Here is a 23721-nt window from a genome sequence, read left to right on the forward strand (position 1 = left end):
CGCCCTGTCTCAGTGTGCCTGCTTGCACTGGCTCCTTCCTGTTAGAGCAAATGGCACAAATAATGTGGAAATGCGTGCAGCAGTCAACGCTGGAAAGGCAGCAAAGACGTAAGTGCGTCCAACCGTGCAGCTGTTGGGAGATGCTGGCTTTGCCGCCTCTCCGTCCAGTGGGACAGGCTGCCTGAGGATCACACGGGAGGGGACTTGCCTTCCATCAGCACCCCTAGGGCATCCGCTGTCCCAGAGTGGAGGGAGAACAACCCCAGCCAAGCATGGTCCAGGGTGTTCTGAGGTGGAATGCACAAGCCCAGGTCCTAAACTTTTTTAAAAATTGTGGCAAAATACATACAACATCACATTTAACATTTGAACCATTTTAAAGTGTACACTTTGGTGGCATTAAGTATATTCATGATGCTGTGCAAAACCATCCCCATTATCTAGCTAAGAACTTATCGCCTCCAAAAGGAAACCCTGAACCCACTAACCAGCCACTCCCCACTCCCCTCCCCCAGCCCCTAGAAAACCACTCATGACTTTCCATCTCTATGAATTTGTCTATTCTGAATGTGTGATATGAATGAGGTCATGTAATAGATGAGATTTTGCATCTGACTTCTGTCACTCAGCATCGTCGCTGAGGCTCGCCTGCGTTGTAGCCTGCGCCTGTGCTTCACTCCTTTTCATGGCTGGGTAATATTCTGTTGCACAGAAATGGAGCTCGTCTACTTCTGATGCCGTTGTCCAGAGAACTGTTTAGGGTGAAATAAAATATTTTAAGCTAAATGCTAATTTTTTTTTAGCTAAATGAGTTATAGAAATGCTTTTTGATGTTATACACAGTCAGATCCACTTGAACTGAAAATTGACATTTCCATGATTCTCCTCATTTGGAAATGATTTGTATATCTTATTGCACTGAGAGAGGACTTTAGTTTAGAATCAGCTTCCACGAATGATTTTACTAATACTCTTCTTAGACATTCCTAATATATACAGGCTTGTAGTGTTGAAAATGAATGAGTTCAGCCCAACAACTGGGCCCAGATGCTTCATAACCACTATTAGTCCATTCTCATGCTGTTAATAAAAGCACACCTGACACTGGGTAGTTTATAAAGGAAACAGGTTTAATTGACTCACAGTTCAGCATGACTCGGGAGGCCTCAGGGAACTTATAATCATGGCGGAAGGGGAAGCAGACACATCCTTCTTCACATGGTGGCATTAAGGAGAAGTGCCGAGCAAAAGGGGGAGAAGCCCTTTATAAAATCAGATCTCATGAGAACTCATTCAATATCGTGAGAACGGCAGCATGGGGGTAACTGCCCCCATGATTCAGTTACCTTTACCTCCCACTGGGTCCCTCCCATGACACGTGGGGATTATGGGAACTACAATTCAAGATGAGATTTGGGTAGGAACACATTCAAACCATGTCAACCATTAGGGAGTTTACTTTAACTCTTCAGTCATGGTGAGCCTGGATTTTAGTCTTGAATCTGGCCGTTTGCAAATGTCTAATATAAAGTAGATGGTTGGAATGGGTCCCTGGTTTGCTGATGGCTCTATAGAGATTCCAGTTACACTCCAAGAGAATGTCCTCTTTCCAGTGGGGAATATGAGGAGGCTGCGGCTTTCTTTGATTTCATGGTGTGACTGCGTCTGCCCCTTTGGGGTTAGCTATGCATTTGTGGGCTTGGATTCAACATTATTTTTTGGGGCATCAAATAATATATTTCTTTGGTCCTTTATTTTAAAAAGTCACATAGTTGCTTAAATTGCTCAAAAAACAGCTGCTGATGCCTGTTGACTCAAGGCAAACACTTGGGTAATCATGAAAGCCATTTCTGACTCTCCTGGGCAGTAGCCTACAACCACCACACAGCACTCCAGGGAAGCGAGTCTTCCATGGCAGCCAGGATGAAAGGTCGGTTCGGGTGGCCTGTCCCTTCCCTGTCAGTCCCCATTACAGCCTTGTCGCCATTGGCACAGTGACCACCGGGGATGGGGATGCCCTTATTACGTGAGACCTGGCAGGATGCTTAGTACGCCTTCACAGCAGCAAAACTTCACCAGCACCAACCCTGTGCCATCTGTCTCTATTTTGCTAAGGACAATCAATCAGTGCCACAAATGATTCCAAAAGAAAGTGATGCGCACTGTCACTGAACTGATCAGACTCCGTACACCATAGACGTTGCTCGGGTAACTGGCGGAATGAGGTCTCTGCCAATCTACGTGCCCAGAATGGGCCCTGGCAGTGCCTGTCAGGAGCCAACTTTCTCCTCCTTATCTTCCTGCCTCGTGTTTTATTAATACAAAGAGACTGGATTCACTCTGTGGATCTTTGCCCGTAAAATATCCCCAGCTTTTATTTTTCATTCACAGTTGTTCTTACCCTCTCAGTTATGAAAAATGAATCATTTAATATTGAGTTTGTGGGAGAAATGATGACTGACTGCACCATTTAAAAGGGATCAAATATGTTCATCTGGAAAGTGCTGATGATGTACAACTGTGCTGCAAAGGCAGGTTTTTCTAAGAAGTCTTGGGATAGTTGTTGGAGTTCATCTGGCTGACCCTTGCTTAATGATTTAAAATACTGGACAGACAGCATCAGAAGACCTAGGAGCTTGAGAGAAAGGCAGATTCTCGGGATTCACCCCAGTCCCACTGGATCAGAAACTCTTGGGGGCAGGGACCAGTGCTCTGTGTTCTCCTAAGCCCTCCAGGGATTCTAATGTTTACTCTGGTTTGAGAATCAGAAGATAGACAGAAGTGGATTTATCTAAGGTAGAGATGAAGCACTTAAACATTTTGGGTGGGTGTTGAAGAGTGATGGTGATGATGTGGTGATAATGATGGTGTTGATGGTGATAATGATGGTGATGGTGATGTTGGTGGTGGTGGTCATGATGATGGTGATGTTGATGGTGATCATGGTGGTCATTATGATGGTAACGATGGTAGTTATGACGACGGTAACGTTGATAGTAGTCATGGTGTTCATGATGGTAATGGTAATGGTGGTGGTCATGATGATGGTAACGTTGATGGTTGTGATGGTAGTTATGATGATGGTAATGTTGATAGTGGTCATGGTGTTCATGATGGTAATGTTAATGGTGGTGGTGGTGGTCATGATGATGGTAACGTTGATGGTTGTGATGGTAGTTATGATGATGGTAATGTTGATAGTGGTCATGGTGTTCATGATGGTAATGGTGGTGGTGGTGGTGGTCATGATGATGGTAACGTTGATGGTTATGATGGTAGTTATGATGATGGTAATGTTGATAGTGGTCGTGGTGTTCATGATGGTAATGTTGATGGAGATGGTGGTGGTCATGATGATGGTAATATTGATGGTGATGGTGATAATAGTGATGATTTTGATGATGGCCATGATTATGGTGATTAAGATACTGAAAATGGGCTGGGCACAGTGGCTCACGCCTGTAATCCCAGCACTTTGGGAGGCCGAGGTGGGTGGACCACCTGAGACTGGGAGTTCGAGACCAGCCTGACCAACATGGAGAAACCCCATCTCTACTAAAAATACAAAATTAGCTGGGAGTGGTGGCGCATGCCTGTAATCCCAGCTACTTGGGAGGCTGGGGCAGGAGAATAGCTTGAACCTGGGAGGCAGTGGTTGCCTTGAGCCAAGATCGTGCCATTGCACTATAGCCTGGGTGACAAGAGCAAAACTCCGTCTCAAAAAAAAAAAAAAAGAGATACTGAAAATTTTAATGATGATGAGAGTGATGAATTTTCCATTTGCACAAAGTTTTAAAGTTCACAAATGCTTTTCTATATGTTCTTGTTTAATGTTCAGCAATCCAATGAGGTTGGCTTTTTTATCCCCAGTTTGTGGGAGAAATGGAAATCTAGAGAGACAATCAGTGATAAGTCAGTGGTCTTCAGCCTTCTGACTTCCAGTCCAGGGCTCTGGGATCTGTGGTGAGGAAGAAGCTTCTTTGTGACAGGCCCTTTTCTTGCAACCAGGTGTGAAATGAACATCATCGGCGACCCTTTGCTTTTTGGATTGCTCAGTCCAAGATAGCAAACTTCCTGATTCTGAAGACAAAGAGGAACAGAATGGGTAGAAGTCTAAACAGTAGAAGACCCAAGCCAAGGAGGGGCTACAGCAAGGGAGAGAGGCAGAAATGGGCTGTATGTGTTGGGTAGTTTGATATGTCAGCTTGGCTAGACTCTAGCACCCAGTTATCTACTCAGATGCTAATGTGGGGGTTGCCGTGAAGGTGTTCTGTAGATGTGATTGACATCAGCAGTCAGTTGACTTTAAGTAAAGGTATGCCCTCTATGTTGTGGGTGGGCCCCATCCGATTTGTTGGAGGCCTTAAGAGCAAAACCTGAAGTTTCTCAGAGAAGAAGGAATTCTGCCCTAAGACTGCAGCATCAACTCCTGCCTAAGTTTCCAGCCTGCTGCCCTGTCCTATGGATTTTGGACTTGTCAGCCTCCACAATCATTTAAACCAATTCCTTAAAATAAATCTCTTTATATACATACACATATACACACACATAAAGTATACACAAATATGTACATATACACATATTACAAATATATATGTAAATATGTATCTATTTGTAAGTGTGTATATTCACACACACACGCACATGCACGTCACACACATCCCGTGGGTCTGTGTCTATGGAGAACCTTGGCTGAAGCATGGGGGAACTGACTGGAGGAGTTGTTCCTGCCTCCCAGCAGCTGCATTCTGAAAGGGGCTTCCACTGTTTTTTGGATGCAGGGACTTTAGCACCTGGCATTGTATTTTTGGAGAGGGCAACCCTCTCCCCATGTGCTGTCATTCTGTCGGTTTTCAGTCTGTATTCAACAGTTGCTAACCAGACATCCAGAAGCAAAGAAAAGGTGGATAAAATCAGGAAAAAAAGGCAGTGGCAATGAGAGACGTTCAGAATGGCTCCATTTTAATATGGCCCAATTTTAATAATGGGCAGGGAAGGACAAGGATGAAATGGGAGGGAAAAGACAAAGAAGGCCTTGACGTGGATGTCTTTCTGATGAATGACACTGTGCCTGGTGGTTTGGGTACCTTTCAGTGCATGGTGGTACCCTGCCCAGTCCTGTGCTGAGCCCTTTCCATGTGGTCCCACGAAGTAGGGTCTCCTGTGGGTGAACAGCCCAGGTCACACAGCTCCTAAAAGGACAATGAACAGGGCATAGGCTGCTGGATGCCAGACCCCATGTTCTTCCTTAACTCCTAACACTACACATAGAAGGAGGAGGAGAAAGGCTGAAGTCAGAAGCAGGAAACTGAATTTCCAGTTCTCTGGCAATTAGATGATGGACCCCAGCATTGCCGCAGGCTAAGCCAGTGATGGCAGAGGCCCAGGAATATCGTTGGCAATGGTCCTGTGTCGTCTTGTGCTCTTAACTCCAGGATCCCAGGCAAAGCGTTTTTGGACATGGCCTGTCCCAAGTGCCTTCACTGGGGGGAGGACTCAACCCAAGAAAGTGAGGGCGGATCTCCTGAAATGTCGTCAGAGCCTGGCTTTTGCCCTCCAGACCCTTCGTCTGATTTCCTTTTGCACGGAGCTCCAAACCGAGTTCCCACATTTAGCAATTTAGCCAGAGGGGGATGAGTAAATTTTCTTGTGCCACGCGTGGTAGTGGCTGCCAGAGCACTCTGCCAGCGGCTGTGCACTCTGCCGTTCCTCTGATCGTGCTGGTGGAGGCAACTGCGTGGCTGAGGGACGGCCAGTGATGAAGGCCGCCTGACACCATGGATGACATTGTGGTTCCGGGCATTGCACTTTTCAGAAACCCACGAAATCTGTTCAATGGACCCTTCTGTTCCCTGTTCCCTCCAGGTGGTTTTCTGAGTTTCTTTCCTGGTTAAATGAGCCCCAACAAGACTCTTTGGTTGTGCCTTCCTTGTTTTGTGGAAATCCACGTGGATGTGGGAATAGGGTCATGGCGTTTTCTCCCAGGTCCTTCCTCTTCCCTCATGAACGCCATGGGCAGGGTCCCAGGACGTCCCTGTTGTGCGGTTGTCTACATTGCAATTTCTATGAGCTGATGTTGGCAAATTGTAAAGTTCATGTAAGACTGTCTATTAGACACACACACATACACAAACGGCTCTTCTAGAGGTGCACATGCCTGTCAGTTCACAGGCAGGAGCTGGCCCAGCTCCTTGGCAGGGAGGTGCCAAGCCCTTCGTAACAACCAGCTCTCAGTGGGAACTCGCAGAGCAGGAACCCGCTCTCTGTGATGGTTAATGTTACACTTCAACTTGACTGGATTGAGGGATGCCCACAGGGATGGGGAAGTATTGTTTCTGGGTGTGTCTGTGACGGTGTTGCCAGAGGAGGTGGACATTTGAGTCGGTGGGCTGGGAGAGGAAGACCCAGCAGCCAAATGGGTGGGCACCATCCATTTGGCTGCTAGCATGGCAAGAACAAAGCAGGTGGAGGCAGGTGGGATGACCTTGCCTGCTGGGTCTCCTGGCTTCATTCTTCCTCCCATGCTGGACGCTTCCTTCCACTGCTGACCTGGGACATCAGACTCTAAATCGTTTGGCCTTTGGACTCTGGGACCTACACCAGTGTCTTGCCGGGGACTCTTGGTCCTTCGGCCACAGACTGAAGGCTGCACTGTCAGCTTCCCTGGTTTTGAGGCTTTCGGACTTGGACTGGGCCACGATCTGCTCCTGTCTTCCCCAGCTTATAAACGGCCTGTTGTGAGACTTTACCTTGTGATGGTGAGAAAACTCGCTTTCCTGTGTAAATATATCCTATCAGTTCTGTTCCTCTGGAGAGCCCCAATTTAATACACTCACCTCGGAGGGGAGGGCATTGATCTGTTCATGGGGGATACACCTCCTGCTCGGCCCCGCTCCCGACACCACCACACTGGGATTACATTTTAACGTGAGGATTGGAAGGGGCCAATGTCCAAAGTGTAGCACTGGGTAAGCCAGCGTCATCACCAAGGTCCTCATAGAGGACACACACAGGGAAGGGGGCTGCATGAAGGTGGGGGCGGTGGGAGTGGGACGTGGATGGGGGCAGAGATACAAATGGTGCTGCCAGGAGGCTGGGAAGGACCCTGCCCCAGAGCCCTCCCGGGAACACGGCCCTGATGACACCTCAGGGCCAGCCTAGTGATGCCGTTTTGGACGCTGGCTTCCAGGACTGCGGGGAAGGTTTGTTGCTTGAAGCCACCTTGTTTGTGATCATTTGTTCCCGCAGCGCAGCTACCAGAGACCACAGGTAGGTGTCAGTGGCGAGTTCCTGCACGTCTGCTGCTCAGGTGCCCCCGGCCACACGAAGCCAGGACAGCCCTCCGTCCCTGTGCCCCGGAGTGCCGCCCTGAAGCAGCCTCACCTTTCCATGAAAATCGTCAGCCGCTTGGGCGCGTCTCTGCTGTTTGCCACCACCGAAAGCCACGTAGAAAAGCCACGGCGTAGGAGCCAACAGGAGAACAGTTTCAGCACTGAGACGGGTATTAGCTCCATCGCCCCCCGGAGACTGCATTTTGCACTTCCTGGGTGATTTGATGAAATCGCATTTATTTGAACAAGACAGCCAAGTAGCTAGACAGCTTGCGTCTATCCACTTTAAAAGAGGAGGGAGCACATGCAGCCGGGAATTGGCAAAGGATTACGGTTTCCACAGCTCACCCGTGGAAGGGTTTTGTGTTGTGTCCAACACCATTTCTATGAACAAGATGGAACTTGTTTCCAGAATTCTCTTCCGGGTTCTCAGTCACCCAAGAAGGTGGTTTATTTTGGGTCTGCATTTACTGAGGCACAAGACCTCGGCCAGGAGAGACACCCCAAGGAAACCGGTGCACTCTCAGCCACAGATCTGGCCAGAGGGCGCCGCAGGGGCCTGGCATCCCCGTCTGCAGAGCCTGGGTTTCAGTCCGGCTGGGTTTCTTCTCAGCTGGTGCCCTTGGGCAGGCCACTTAGGATTTACTTAAAATTCTCCACGTGCTCCCGTACTGAGTCAAAGCGTTTGCCCCGTAAATTCACGTCTATCTAGAACTGTGAATGTGATATCGTTTGGAACTAGGGCCTTTGCAGATGTCACTGAGTTAAGACGAGGTCACGCTGGACTGGGGAGGCTCTAATCTTGAAAGATGTCCTTTGAAGAAAAGGCAAAAGAGACACCGTGCACACAGATAGAATGCCACATGAAGATGGAGGGCTGAGAGTGGAGTGACGCGGCCACAAGCCAAGGAATGCCGTTGAAGCTGGGAGAGGCAGGAAGGACCCTCCCCTAGAGACTTTGCGGGTGGACAGCCCTGCTAACACCTGGAATTCAGACTTCTGGCCTCCGGAACTGTGAGAGCAGAAACTTCCGTTGTTTAAGTCACCCGCTTTATGACGGCACGGCGCAGCAGCCGGGGGAAATGAATGCAGCCCCCTCCACTTCGAAGTGGGGCTAATCACTGCAGTTAAGGGAGTGTCCAGAGGTTCAAATGACATCACATATAGGTGCTGTAGTCTTAATGTGCCTTCAAATTCATGTGTTGGCCGGGCGTGGTGGTTCGTGCTTGTAATTCCAGCACTTTGGGAGGCCTAGGCAGGCAGATCACTTGAAGCCGGGAGTTTGAGGCCAGTCTGGCCAACATGTGAAACCCTGTCTCTCCTAAAAAAAAAACTAAAATAAAAATACACACACACACACACACACACACACGCAAATTAGCTGGGCATGCTGGCGTGCACCTGTAATCCCAGCTACTTGGGAGGCTGACACATGAGAATCACTTGAACCTGGGAAGCAGAGGTGGTAGTGAGCAGAGATCGTGCCACTACACTCCAGCCTGGGCCACAGAGTGAGATCCTGTCTGAGAGAAAAAAAAAAAAATCTTGTTGAAATTTAATCGCTGCTGTGGTAGCACAAAGAGATGAGGCCTTTTGGAGGTGATTCCATCATGAGGATAGAGCCTCTGCGATGGGATTCGTGCCCTTGTACAAAAGGCTGAAGGCAGACCTGGTGCGGTGGCTCACGCATGTGATCCCAGCACTTTGGGAGGCCGAAGCGGGTGGATCACCTGAGGTCAGGAGTTCGAGACCAGCCTGGCCAGTATGGTGATACCCTGTTTCTACTAAAAATACAAAAATTAGCTGGGTGTGATGCGCTGGGTGTAGTGGTGCTTGTCTGTAATCCCAGCTACTCGGGAGGCTGAGGCAGGAGAATCGCTTGAACCCGGGTGGCAGAGGTTGCAGTGAGCTGAGATCAGCGCCATTGCATTCCAGTCTGGGTAACAAGGGAGAAACTCCGTCTCAAAAAAAAGGGCTGAAGGCAACTGCCTTGTCTTTCTGCCCATGAAGACACAGCAAGAGCCACCACCTGTGCAGCAGGGAGCAGCCCTCTCCAGGCACCGCACCTACCGGCTCCTTAATCCCCAGCCACCAGAACTGTGAGTCATAGACTTCTGCCATTTATAATCGGCCCAGCCTCAGGTGTTTTGGCATAGAGGCCCGGACTCACTAAGACACGCAGGTGGAGGGGTCAGACAGTGCCTCATGACTGTGGGTGCTGTCATCAGCGTCAACCCCACCATAGGAACACGCCAACCTTGGAAGCCCAGAGAGGCTGGCCCAGGCCGTGGGGGCCCAGGGAGGCCTGCAGCATGGGTCAGGGCAGTGCCAGTGAGTGTGCAGGACAGGGACTTCCTTCCATGGCAGGAGGAGGTGGTTGTGTCCAGCTGGCCCCTCATGATCCCTGCAAACACTCCAACCACGAGGCTCGGTGCCCTAGTCTGGAGCCCAGGTCCCCCTGTGGGTTCCTGGGTGGCTACGCGGCAGGGTGAGGAAACATGGCTGGTACCAACTCAGGGATTCTGGTCCATGTCACGTTTCCTTTTCTCCGTGTGAAGGGAGGATGAGCAGGTGGAGCCTGAGAGCGAGGACGTCTCCCCACACAACAGGTGGAGTCTCTGAGCTTGTGCAGCCCAGGGTCCTTGGAGAGTTTGCCAAGATGATGCGCCCCGGGGGAGCTGCTTGCCGGGCAGCACGCCAGGCCTGGGGACGTTGCTGTGCACAGGGTTCTTCGCCCACTTTCACCCCTGCTGCCTGTGTTCTGTGGGCAGAGCCGGGAGGGGCGGTACTGAGGCTCTTGCAGACTGAATGAGGGAATATCAGCTTCGATTTTAGCCTTTTCTCTTCCACATGTGAGTGGCCAAGCAAATCATTATTTTTATTTCTTTTCCCTTCTTCTTTTGGTGTGTTTATCCGACGTATTTACAAGCAGCTGGTTGGCAGGGAGCTGGGCACTGGCTGGTACCTGCCATGCATCTTGTGATCAGTCAACCTCCTGCAGGGCTGTCAGTAAGTCTGGGTCTGGGGCCCAGCTCTCACTGGGTTGATAGAATGAGCCGTAGTGTAAAGTTCACCACCGGCCGTCTGGAGGGTGGATCTGACCCAAGAGAGCTTGATTGTAACCTGCCCAGATGTTAACATTTTTTTTTTTAACTTAAAAAAAAATTGAATGTGTTGCTGGTGTTTAAACTTCCAGGAATTTCATTTAAAAATTCAGCTTTCCAGCTTCTCTTGAAAAATTAGGAAACGTGGCCACACCCAGGTAGCCTCTGTGCATGTGGACATTTGGCAGGGGGTGGGAGCGTGGCCCCTCTGGAAAGGCTGTGCTCTCCAGCCTGCCACACTCCCCCTAGCTCCCTGCAGCCCACCCCTGGTCCACCTCCTCCACGCTGCAGCATGGTGGCCCTGCTGAGGGCATGCGGTTGGCGGAGTCAGTCGTTTAGAAGTAGCTTCTTTTAAAAGTTCTGCTGAATCTTATTTGGGATTCAGACTCTGTGTTCCCATAGAAACAGGGAAGTGGAAGTTGTATTTCTAGATGAGGGCGTAGAAACCTGGGTAACCCAAAATGTGGCTGATGTTCGGTGCATATCTATGATGAAAAGTAATCAGGGATCGAATTCATTATTTCCACTAGTACATATGGAGTTTCTTGTAAGAGCCACGCTCTCTTCTAGGTGCCGGGGACACATCAGTGAGCCACGGCACACTCTACTCTCTGAGACTGCACATTAGATAATTAACAAGTAAGCAGAGAACTGTGCAACATGTCAGGGTTGGTAAATGACAGGAAGAAAAATAAAGCAGGGTGAGGGTGGAATGACACGGAGCTGGCAATGCAGAAGCGTGTTTCCTTCCCGCTGGGAGCTGAGGGTGGCCTCTGTGACATTTGGGGCAAAGACCAGGAAAAGAGGAAGGAAGGAGTGGGCCTTCGGGATGTCAGAGGGAAAGGCATCTCAAAGAGTGGCGCTGACGTGTGCAAAGGCCCTGGGGTCACTGCATGCCTGGGGTGTGTGGGAAGCAGCCAGGAGGCCGGCCAGCTGCAGAGGATGGGGTGGGATGGGGCCCACACCAGTGGTGGGAAATGAGATCTTAGAGGGCCATGTTGCTTGGCAAGGTCTTTGGATTTTAGTCTCAGGGAGATGTGCAGTGCCAACAGTGCAGAAGAGAACTCTAAAATGGATTTTAATCTGTACATCCATCACCCACCCAGATGCTATCCTGGATGGGGAGCAATGTTGGTAAAATCTCATGAAGATGCTGAGTGAGGCATCTGGGGTTAGCAGAATATTCTAGAGCTCCCTGTCCAGTCCAGTAACCACAGGACACACATGGGTATTTACATATAACTATAATTTTTAAAAATGTAGAGTTCAGGCCAGGTACAGTGGCTCATGCCTGTAATCCCAGCACTTTGGGAGGCTGAAGCAGGAGGATCACCTGAGGTCAGGAAATCAAGACCAGCCTGGCCAACATGGTGAAACACCATCTCTACTAAAAATACGAAGATTAACCAGGATTAGCCAGGCATGGTGGTGGCACACACCTGTAATTCCAGCTGCTTGGGAGGCTGAGGCAGGAGAATCGCTTGAACCCTGGAGGTGGAGGCTGCAGTGAGCCAAGATTGTGCCACTGCACTCCAGTCTGGGTAACGGAGCAAGACTTCATCTCAAAAAAAAAAAAAAAAAAAAAAAAAAATGTAGAGTTCAGTTCCTCAGGCACATTTCCCATGTTTCAGGCGCTCCGCAGCCAAACCCTACTGCACAATGTTCTGGAAGTTGAGGGGTCCTTAGTCCAGAAGGCTGGCCTTGTTCCCTTACATCTGGGTACTGCAGGGCTGTTTTCTAACCTTTAACCGTCACAAGTGTGTGTGTGTGTGTGTGTGTGTGTGTGTGTGTGTGTTGGGGGTGGGTGGTGTGTGTGTGTGTGTGTTAGAGAGGTGCCTCAAGAATTGCACCAGATTGGGGTCAGCACGGGGAGATTTTCCAAGTCAGTTGGTTAGTTGAGAAGGGTTGATTAGCAGAGAGGGAGGTTGAGCCTGGGGAAGAGTTTGGTTAGCGGAGAGGGAGGGTGAGCCTGGAAAGGGTTGGTTAGTGGAGAGGGAGGTTGAGCCTGGGGAAGAGTTTGGTTAGCGGAGAGGGAGGTTGAACTTGGGAAGGGTTGGTTAGCGGAGAGGGAGGTTGAGCCTGGGAAGGGTCGGTTGGCGGAGAGGGAGGGGGAGCCTGGGAGGGGTCGGTTAGCGGAGAGGGAGGGGGAGCCTGGGAAGGGTCCGTTAGCGGAGAGGGAGGGGGAGCCTGGGAGGGGTCCGTTAGCGGAGAGGGAGGGGGAGCCTGGGAGGGGTCCGTTAGCGGAGAGGGAGGGGGAGCCTGGGAGGGGTCGGTTAGCGGAGAGGGAGGGGGAGCCTGGGAGGGTCCGTTAGCGGAGAGGGAGGGGGAGCCTGGGAGGGGTCCGTTAGCGGAGAGGGAGGGGGAGCCTGGGAGGGGTCGGTTAGCGGAGAGGGAGGGGGGAGCCTGGGAGGGGTCCGTTAGCGGAGAGGGAGGGGGAGCCTGGGAGGGGTCCGTTAGCGGAGAGGGAGGGGGAGCCTGGGAAGGGTCGGTTGCGGAGAGGGAGGGGGAGCCTGGGAGGGGTCGGTTAGCGGAGAGGGAGGGGGAGCCTGGGAGGGGTCCGTTAGCGGAGAGGGAGGGGGAGCCTGGGAGGGGTCCGTTAGCGGAGAGGGAGGGGGAGCCTGGGAAGGGTCGGTTGGCGGAGAGGGAGGGGGAGCCTGGGAGGGGTCGGTTAGCGGAGAGGGAGGGGGAGCCTGGGAAGGGTCCGTTAGCGGAGAGGGAGGGGGAGCCTGGGAAGGGTCGGTTAGCGGAGAGGGAGGGGGAGCCTGGGAGGGGTCGGTTAGCGGAGAGGGAGGGGGAGCCTGGGAGGGGTCCGTTAGCGGAGAGGGAGGGTGAACCTGGGAAGGGTCGGTTAGCGGAGAGGGAGGGTGAGCCTGGGAAGGGTCGGTTAGCAGAGACGGAGGGTGAACCTGGGAAGGGTCGGTTAGCAGAGAGGGAGGGTGAACCTGGGAAGGGTTGGTTAGCGGAGAGGGTGGTTGAGCCTGGGAAGGGTTGGTTAATGGAGAGGGAGGCTGTGAAGGAGAGGACTTGAGGTCACGTTCATTCCCACCAAGGGCTGTAGATCCAAGATGTAGGAGAGCAGCTCCTTGTGGGCTGGAAGGGTGAGTCCTCCAGTTCTTCCCCCATAATGTCCCACTCAGCGGTGCTGCAACCCCAGGCACCTGCACCTGAGGTGGTCACCTAGTGTCTCAGGAGTCTAAAGTCATTCTGTTGTCTGTCTAAGCAAAGCCATCTGAGGTCAGCCCCGCCCACCTGCCCTGATGCACTCAGACAGGTCTGTGGCTGGGGCCTGTGAGGTATGTGCAGGTCGAGGCTCTCCTTCATCTTTGTGGTGCTAAAGGCCTGGCAGGCACACAGCCCTGGGCTCCATTGTGTGAAATGAAGAAGTGGTTGTGATGAGGTGGCAGCCTGGAGAAAACCATCCCTACTGGCAGCAGGAAGGGCTGAAAGCTGTTGGAGCTCAGGATATTGGAGGTCTGGCCCTTCCACATGAGGCCGTAGGCATGGCTGAAAACAGGGCCTTGGAGGAACCACAGCCAGCCTGGTGGGGGCCTTGCTGATCTCATCAGCCTGCTCCCGTCACCTCCTCCCTCTGCTCAAGCCTCCCGGGCCTCCACTTTTGCTTTTCTCAAGCACAGAAAACACATGGTCACCCCAGGACCTTTGCACTGCTGTGGACTCTGACTGGAACGCGTCCTCCAAAGATTTCATGGTTCATCTCCCCAGCAAAGTGCCCCAAGGGAAGTCCTCCTGTTGACAAGAGGCACCCATACAAAATTTCCATCCCCTGTGTAAGTGCCTCAAGTACAAGATGGAGACAAGCAGCTGAGAATCACCTGTCATTGAAGGAAAGCTGTCACCTCAAAGGCAGACATGAAACAAGTAGAACTGAATACTCCAGGCAGAAACCAAGACAATTTGGGGAACTGAAGTATCAGGGGAACCAGCCCCCAATATTTCAATGCAGGTTCTTTTTTAAGTGTCAGCCGGTCTGAGAAATAAAGAGAGTACAAAAGAAAGAAATTTTACAGCTGGGCCTCCGGGGGTGACATCACATTTTGGCAGGTTCTGTGATGCCCCTGAGCCACAAAACCAGCAAGTTTTTATTAGCAATTTTCAAAGGGGAGGGGTGTACAAATAGGGAGCGGGTCACAGAGATCACATGCTTCAAAGGCAATAAAATATCACGAGGAAAATGGGGGCAGAGCAAGATCACAAGGCCAGGGTGAAATTAGAATTACTAACGAGGTTCCATGTCCTGCTGGGCACATGTTGTCATTGATAAACATCTAAACAGTAAACAGGGTTTGAGAGCAGACAACCAGTCTGACTAGAAGTCACCAGGCTGGAATTTCCTAACCCTAGCAAGCCTGGGGATGCTTCAGGAGACCAGGGCGTATTTCATCCCTTATCTACAACTGCATAATATAGACAATCCCAGAGTGGCCATTTTAGAGACCTCTCCCTGGGAATGCATTCATTTTCCCAGGGTTATTCCTTGCTGAGAAAATAATTCAGCAATATTTCTCCTATTCACTTTCGGAAAGAAGAGACATACGACTCTGTTCTGCCCGGCCCCACAGATGGTCAGACTTTATGGTTATCTCCTTTGTTCCCTGAAAATCACTGTTGTCCTGTTCTTTTAGGATGCCCAGATTTCATATTGTTCAAACACACATGTTTTACAAACAATTTGTACAGATAACACAATCATCACAGGGTCCTGAGGCAACATACATCCTCAGTTTACGAAGATGACGGGATTAAGAGATTATAGTAAAGACAGGCATAGGAAATTGTAAGAGTATTGATTGGGAAAGTGATAGATGTCCATGAAATCTTCACAATTTGTGTTCAGAGACTGCAGTAAAGACAGGGGTAAGAAATTATAAAAGCATTAATTTGGGGAACTAACAAATGTCCATGAAATCTTCATAATTGATGCTCTTCTGCCATGGCTTCAGCTGGTCCCTTTGTTTGGGTTCCCTGACTTCCCGCAACACAGAAGGGAAGTTCCAAAGGAGATGCCCTCCCTACCTAATATCCTCAGTGCAGTAAGAGAAGATAATAGCATCTGTGAAACGGAGCATTTGAGAAAGTCATGAAGATCAATAATGATTGCAAAAAAGTGGCATAGCAGTAATGTTGGAGATGAACACAAGGCGGAAGAGAGCCCTGGAATCAGGTAGAGTTCGAGGAGTCATCTCGCAGGTTCGGCATCTGAATAATGAGGGAGAAATAAACAAAGAGATCATCCAAGATAAAGCCTCTGAGCAGATGGATGTGAGATTCCCAGTTGAAAGGGCCCTGGTGTGAGAAGACACCCCCAGGCAAGCTGGGGGTCCTAAAAGCTCAGAACTCAGGGAATAGAAACAGAAACGCAATCCTAAAAGTTTCAAGAGAGAAAAGTCAAGTTGCACGTAGAGGATCTGGGGTCTGACCTCTCAGCAGCCATATGGGAAGTGCAGTGGGAAAAACCTTCCAAACCAGTGTTCTAGCAAATCAGAGGGTCCCAGAGGTGTTTCAGATGCGTGTTTTCTCGAATCAGCCCCTCCTATGCTGCTTTCTCAGGAAGCTCCTGGAGAGGAGCTTCACCAGAGAGGGAGTGAGCCAGGGGACAGGAAGACCTGGACTCTGGGGAGGGCCCTGGCACCGGGCAGAGGCCGGGCCTGGAATGACTGTGGAGCATTGACCTAGGTGGGCACAGGAGGGTGGATGGCTCTGGGAGAGGGTGGCCCAGAAACCCAGGCAACAGATTGCTGGATGTGTTTGCACCTCACAGGAGGAGACCTGCGCTCTGCAATTTACACCTCTGTCAGAACTTGGTGATAAATTCGTTACATGTAAATAGAAAGGCAGATTTGAAAATGTGGCTGTTATTTACTCAAGGAAAATAGAATCGCAGTCGACTGCCTACCTTGCTGTGGACAAGATGTAACTAGCCCTAATAGCATAAACACAGGAACCGTGATTTAACCAAGCGGGGCCATGGCTGTCTTGGGCTGTGTGATAAATGAGTGAAACTCTCATCCTCCCTGGCAGGAAGTCAATAAGTAATATTTAAACAGAAGGAAATCAAGACAGATGATCAGATGTGTGCTATTTACAAATAGGCAGCAAACACCTGAAAAAGCACTGCGGCGTGGGATGTGGTTGGCCCTGTAGTGAGGAAGGGGTTGGGTGGGAGGGGAGCAGCTCGTACTCCATGTAGAACAATAAACGTTTCAAAGCATCCATCCAGACAGGACATTGTTGCTGTAAAAGTTAGATTTCATTTGTTTAGAGAAAATCTTTAATATTACCTCTTCTCCATCTTCTGATCTGGCACTGGCTATTGCAAACAAGACTGCATTTCGGGGTCAGTGCTCCACAGTGCTCAGGGCTTGCCATCCTTCTGGCCCAGGCTCTTCTCCTGCCTCCTCAGCCCCTGTCCCCGCCGCCCAGGGGTATTGCCACCTGCTCATCTCATGAGTATCTGCTGTGCCCTAAATCTGGACCCACTGCCATCTCTCCTTGCATGGGAAAAGCTCCTGGTTCCTCCTCGGTTTGACCTGCTTACTGACCTGGTCAGAGCCCCAGTTCTCAAGGTGCTTCGAGCCTGGGCATCCAATTGAGTTTCCACCTAAGGACACCAGAGTGAGTTGTAGTCCTAGCCAGTTTCATGTGCAAGGGGCTCCATAGGTGCCTTCCCTAGCATGGCCACACTTTCCTTGTTGAGTTTATCTAAGAAGTGCCTTAGCCACTCTCTCTGCTGCTGGGCTGCCTCCAACAGGGGATATAATCTCCCCTAGACACAGACAGACCCCTTTGAACACGTCGGTGACTGAACACCATCTTCTCAATGATGTGATGTCTCTCCAGCCAGGTGGGACTGCTTGCTCCACCATCACCACCTTTGCCAGGTGAACTCCTTCCCACCCCTCAGAGCCGAAGTGCTTTCTCTGCAGGAAGCTTTTCTTTTGATTTCCACAGTACTTGATGGGTACCTTTTATATATTGTATTACAATGAATGGTTCATGCATAAGTCTCCCAAGCTAAACTTTAAAGTGCTTTGAGAGGGATGCACTTTCCCATCTATCTTTATTCTCCTGGCGCCCAGCACCAGACCCAGAACCCTCAGTAACAAATGTTAAGTGAACAGGCAAAGGCCCTGTCTGGTCATATGGCTCCATGTAATTTCTTGAGCTGGCCACTAAGTGGCAGTGTTAACCTGGTACAGCTTGGTGCCCAGTTAAGGAGGAGGGGCTTGTGAAATGCAAAAGGTGAGAGCAGGGTGCAACTGATGCTTGGTGAGATACTTATAATCCACTGTTTCCATCCTGAAGAAGTGTCTGTCCCTGAATGTAAGTCCTCAAGTTCATCTGTTAGAAGTGAAGTGGAAATGACACTCTGCTAGTGTGCTGGGGCCGTGCTAGGGTTTGGATATGGCTTGCTTGTCCCCACCGAATCTCATGTTGAAATTTGATTTCTCAATGTGGGGGTGTTGGGAGGTGGGAGGACCTAGTGGAAGGTGTTTGGGTTCTGGGGCAGATCCCTCATGAATAGCTTGGTGGTGTTCTCCAGTAGTGAGTGAGATTTCACTCTCTAGATGGGATTAGTCCTCATGGGAATAGGTTTCTTCTCATAAGAATGGCTTGTTATAAAGCCAGGACACCCCTCACATGTGGTTCCTCCTTGCATGTGTCTACTTCCCCTGTGACCTTCTCCACCATGTTGTGTAGCAGCACAGAAACCCTCACTAGAAACCGAGGCGGTGCCCTTGAACTTCCCACACCACAGAACCATGAGCTAAATAAACCTCTTTTCTTTTCTTTTTCCTTTTTTTTTTTTTTAATGAGACAGAGTCTCACTGTCGCCCAGGCTGAAGTGCAATGGCGTGATCTTAGTTCACTGCAACCTCCGCCTCCTGGGTTCACGCAATTCTCCTGCCTCAGCCTCCCGAGCAGCTGGGATTGCAGGCACCTGCCACCACGCCCGGCTAATTTTGTGTTTTTAGTAGAGATGGGGTTTTGCTATGTTGGCCAGACTGGTCTTGAACTCCTGACCTCGTGATCCACCCACCTTGGCCTCTCAAATTGCTGGGATTACAGGCATGAGCCAGCACACCCAGCCCTCTTTTCTTTTGAAATTACCCATTCTCCAGTATTATCATGTTGTTATTATATATTATATTATTATTATAACACGAAACAGATGAAGACAGGCTGCTATAGCAAAGTGCTGTAGGCTGGAAGGTGTTACACAACAGAAATTTATCACTCACAGTTCTGGAGGCTGGAAGTCCTAGCAAGGTTGTGGCTGATTCCATTTCTCATGGGGGCTGACTTCCTTCTCCCTGTGCCCTCATGTGGCAAAGAAAGAGTGAGTCAGCTCTCTAGTACCTCTTCTTATAAGGACACGAATCCTATCGTGGGGGCCCCACCCTCATGACCTCACCTAAACCTAAACACTCCCAAAAGGTCCCAATCCAAATGCCATCCCACCAGGGGTTAGAGCTCCAACATATGAATTTGGAAGGGTTGGCAGGGGACACACAATTTAGTCTGTAGCGACCCCAACAGCAAGTTTAGGAGATATGTTTCAAGTCAGGAATATTAAGTAGTTTTCTCAGTTTACCATAATGCTTCTGTTGTCTGTAGTTCTGCAATATTTTGCTTTCAACACACAGCCTGCTGTCTTCCTACAGATGTAGTTCTGGGAGGTGTCGTGTGTCTAAGTGTGTCAGCCTCCATTTTTGGGCAGTGTGTGGAGTTAGCTATCTGTCTAGTTCATGAATAGATGGAACTCAGGGGGAGGGGAGAGAGGACTACATGTATTGAGTATCCACTATGTACACATAGGGAGCAGATGCTTTATTGGTGTGACATGGTCCTTGAATGCTCTGCAGGTTTAAATATTATGAACCAATTTTACTGATCAGCTCATGAGGCAGAATTGAAATTGGAGACTCTCAGACACCAAACTTGTTTTTAATCAGCCCCTCTGCCTCCTGGAAGGGATTCAAACCCGTAACTCTCTATCTTCATCTCCCACCAGAATGAACGCTCCAGAAGGGCAGAGGCCAGTCCCGTGGTCATCATCTCCCCACCAAGTAGCACACTTGGGATCTCAGCAGGTATTTTATGACTAAAGGAAGGAAGTACCCATGACCCCTATGTGGTGCTAGTTCATTTAAGTTGGTGCTTTAAAAGCCATTTTTTTTCCCTTTTTTCTTGCACCCTCCATGAAGATTTAATGCCTCACATAGACCATAAATCTTTTTAGTTATCACTGCATTGCTGTGCTTTAAACCCCCTCCAGCAACCAGTGATCAGCCTCTTGTCAGGGTGTTGCTGTCACACCTTTTGAGAATGGTTTATGGGAGTTATGATTTATCCTCTTAGAAAAATTGAGTCGGTTCTGGGGGGACTATCAGAGGAAGAGGGGCACTGGCTAATGGGAGAGATGCCTTTGTGTCCTGGGCCTGCTGTGATAAATGACCACTGCCTGGATGGGTAGAAACAGCGGAAATTCTTGGGGAGGCTGAGGTGGGTGGATCACGAGGTCAAGAGTTCAAGACCAGCCTGGCCAACATGGTGAAACTCGGTCTCTACTAAAAATACAAAATTTAGCTGTGTGTGGTGGCACACGCCTATAATCCCAGCTACTCAGGAAGCTGAGGCAGGAGAATTGCGTGAACCTGGGAGGCGGAGGTTGCCGTGAGCCAAGATCGTGCCACTGCACTTCAGCCTGGTGACAGAGTAAGACTCTTATCTAAAAAAAAAAGTGGAAATTGACTCTCTCCAGTTGAGGGGGCCAGAAGTCTGAAATCAAGGTGTGGGTGGGGCTGCCTTCCTTCTGGAAACCCTGGGGAGAAACCATTCTTCGTCTCCTCCAGCTCTGGGTGGCGACGGGCAATCTTGGTGCTCCTTGGTTTGTGGCCGCATCACACGAATCTCTGGACCCCCAACCCAGCTCAACCCCTGTGGTCACATTACCTTCTCTTCTGCATCAAATCACCCTCTTAGAAGGGCACTTGGGATACATTTAGGGCCCACCTGGATGATCCAGGATAGTCTCTGCATCTGAAGATTTTTAACTTCATGACATCTGTGAAGACAAAGGTCACATATTTATAGCCTCCCAGGATTGGGACTTGATCTCTTCTAGGCCGTTGTTCTGCCTACCTCTAAAGAGAGGAGCCATGCAGCGGGGAGGGCTGCGGGTAGGACAGGGCCTTTCTTGGCCCATCATGGGGAAGAGAATGAGGTATGAGAAGTTCTGTAGGATCAGGGTAGACCAGGAGGGCCCAGGTCAGCAAACCTTAAAGTTGTTTAGCTGTTGGATGGAGAACAAAGCTCAGGAAAGGCCTTGGTAAGCAGGCTGCCCCACACATGGAGCACCTTGCTAGTCTCTTTTTTAGAATTATTATTTGTTTTGTTTTATTATTATTTTTATTGAGACAATCTCACTCTGTTGCCCAGGCTGGAGTGCAGCAGCACGATCTCAGCTTACTACAACTTCCGCCACTCAGGTTCAAGCGATTCTCATGCCTCAGCCTCCCGAGTAGCTGGGACTACAGGCACGCACCACCACACCCAGCTAATTATTTTTGTATTTTTAATAGAGATGGGGTTTCACCATGTTGGTCAGGCTGGTCTCAAACTCCTGACCTCAGGCGATCTGCCCACCTCGGCCTCCCAACATGTTGGAGCTAGCCTCTTTTTAAACTGAAGTGCACAAGTTCTTGAGACGCTCCCAGCAAAACACAAAACCCGGGAGGGAAAGTCAGAAAGAACAGCCTGGTCCTCATCATCTTATTTATGAGAAAGAAAGTCACCCCGGGTTCCCTTAGGGTCTGTCATCTCCCTTCGGAAGGTCTTTCCAGCCCATCGGCCTCCCTCTGTCCCTGCTGCCACCCCCACAGTTCTGGTGCCGCAGTGTCTCTCCTGGATTAGCCACCAGCTTCTCTGCCGCTGCTGGTGGCCCAGACCCTTCTCCTTTCTGCAGCTGGGCACCTCACCTTTCTAGATTACACATGGGGTCATGTCACTCCCTGCAGCTGCCCCGCCAAGAAGGGCCCTCTGAGTGTGGCGGTTGTCACATCACCTCCCTTCTCTGCCGTGTGCTCCCTGCATTCCGTGCTCCAGGCGTGTAGAACTGGAGTCCACTAGCCTGACTCTGACCTCTGGCATTTTGCATATGCTGTTCCTCTGCCTGGAACTCTCCTCCTCCTCCTCAGCTCCTGGGCTTCCCTCTCCCTGTCCTCGCCTGGCTGCCCATTGCCTTCTGGGTTCTTTATCATCTCCTCAACTAGAAGCCGCGTTTCCAAAGGGCAGGGACCTCCTGTGCTCAGCACATTCCTCAGGATTGACCTGTACAGGTGGCTGTCAGTAAATACTGTTTCTTTGGCTAAATCTTAGTGAGCAAAACGACACATATATGCATTTTCGTAAGTCCCCCGATGGCCTCTGTGCCTCCCGTCTTTTGTTTCAGTAATCCCTGAGTGGACCTGCGTGTAACTTTTCAGGAACATGCCTTTCCTTGTTGGGGAGGGAATCCTGTTTTCAACAATATTCCAGAGTATTGACTAAGTGGATCACATTCATGAAGCAAGTCTACCTTCATTTGCTCCTTCTGTGTTATTTTATCCTCAGCACATCTCCTCCTGGCTCAGAGGGGTTAAAGCTGTGCCCAGGATACCCCCCGCCACCACATCCACACATACAGTGATGCTGGTCCCACCTGAAAACCATCTCTGGGTTCTGTTCCAACCTTCACCCCACTGTGTCCCCAGCCGATTGGCTAATTTTGAGCCAATCTGATTTGTCCCTGGGGAAACTGGGACTGGGGCAGAGACTCATTCCTGCTGGGATTTTTTTTTTTTTTTTTGAAACGGAGTCTCGCTGTGTCTCCCAGGCTGGAGTGCAGTGGCGTGATCTCGGCTCACTGCAAGCTCCGCCTCCCGGGTTCACGCCATTCTCCCCCTGCTGGGATTTTAAAGAGCCCTCTGCTCCTAGGGAGGCAGAAGCCAGGGAAGGACATGCCAGAAAAAAATAGAGAAGGTGATATAAACCCAGAGAGAATAAGATGGACAGGTCGGCCGGGCGCGGTGGCTCAAGCCTGTCATCCCAGCACTTTGGGAGGCCGAGACGGGCGGATCACAAGGTCAGGAGATCGAGACCATCCTGGCTAACCCGGTGAAACCCTGTCTCTACTAAAGAATACAAAAAACTAGCCGGGCGAGGTGGCGGGCGCCTGTAGTCCCAGCTACTCGGGAGGCTGAGGCAGGAGAATGGCGTGAACCCGGGAGGCGGAGCTTGCAGTGAGCTGAGATCAGGCCACTGCACTCCAGCCTGGGCGACAGAGCGAGACTCCGTCTCAAAAAAAAAAAAAAAAAAAAAAAGATGGACAGGTCGTGCTCACGCACGCGTGTGCGCACACACGTGCATGCACACAGGCATCCGCACACATATGCAAATGAAGAGAGCGGCCCCAAAGGCCCTCTGGCTTCTGAGAGGTCACACATCCTACACTAGGTTTTTGTGAGATTCTGCCTCTGGGACTGAGCCCATCTGAGTGGATTTGTGTTCCTCAACAAGAAGCAGCTTCTGAGTAAACAGGGACAACACCAGGACTCGACCTAGACCTTTTTTCTCTAAGCTCTGCCTTTTAAAAGATGTTCTATTTCCACTCGAGAAAAAAAAAAAGGTGCACACACACCTGCACGTGTGCACCCACGCACACACATACACACTATAAAGTGCTCAAAAGATGGGAGTAGCCACTGTGACTGTGATCTTTGATAGCAGAATGCACACGATCCGATGGTGGCCATTCTCATCTTTTGCACGCTTGCCAAGGCCAGGCCCTCTGAGCACTCCAGATGCATAGGCCACCAACTGATGAAACATGGATGTCCTCGGGAAATTGTAGGATCTGGGAGACCCCGGGGCAGACGATGACAGAGTCACTTGTCCACCATCCAAAAGTCACCTAGGAGGGAGCCTCACCGAGCTGTCAGGGAAATGAGGTCCTGGTGAACCTCCATCAGGCAGGCAGCAGTGATCAGTGAAGGCATTTGGGGCTTTTGTTTCGAACACATCCCTGTTATCACATGACTTGGGGAGTTTCAAAAGACTTCTGTGTTCCCGTCACTTGTTCTCCCCAGAGGATGTTTTCTTCCATCTCCTTTGAGCTTTGAAAGCACCTGTGCATCTAGTGTTTGGTGGCTCTTAAACTCTTCTAGACACAGGCTATATCGATTCTGAGGAACCCAGAGGCCCCTGCACAGCATCTTAGCTTGTCC

The 23721-nt window shown here is 50.2% G+C and overlaps 2 protein-coding genes across 3 annotated transcripts in view; one reads left to right on the forward strand and one right to left on the reverse strand.

Moving 5' to 3' along the window:
* Positions 1-23721, reverse strand: part of NADSYN1 (NAD synthetase 1) — a 559458-nt gene that overhangs the window by 391781 nt on the left and 143956 nt on the right. The window lies entirely within an intron of this gene.
* Positions 1-23721, forward strand: part of SHANK2 (SH3 and multiple ankyrin repeat domains 2) — a 666329-nt gene that overhangs the window by 166321 nt on the left and 476287 nt on the right. The window lies entirely within an intron of this gene.

Source organism: Macaca thibetana, chromosome 14 (genome assembly GCF_024542745.1).
Source record: "Macaca thibetana thibetana isolate TM-01 chromosome 14, ASM2454274v1, whole genome shotgun sequence".
Lineage (NCBI taxonomy): Eukaryota > Metazoa > Chordata > Mammalia > Primates > Cercopithecidae > Macaca > Macaca thibetana.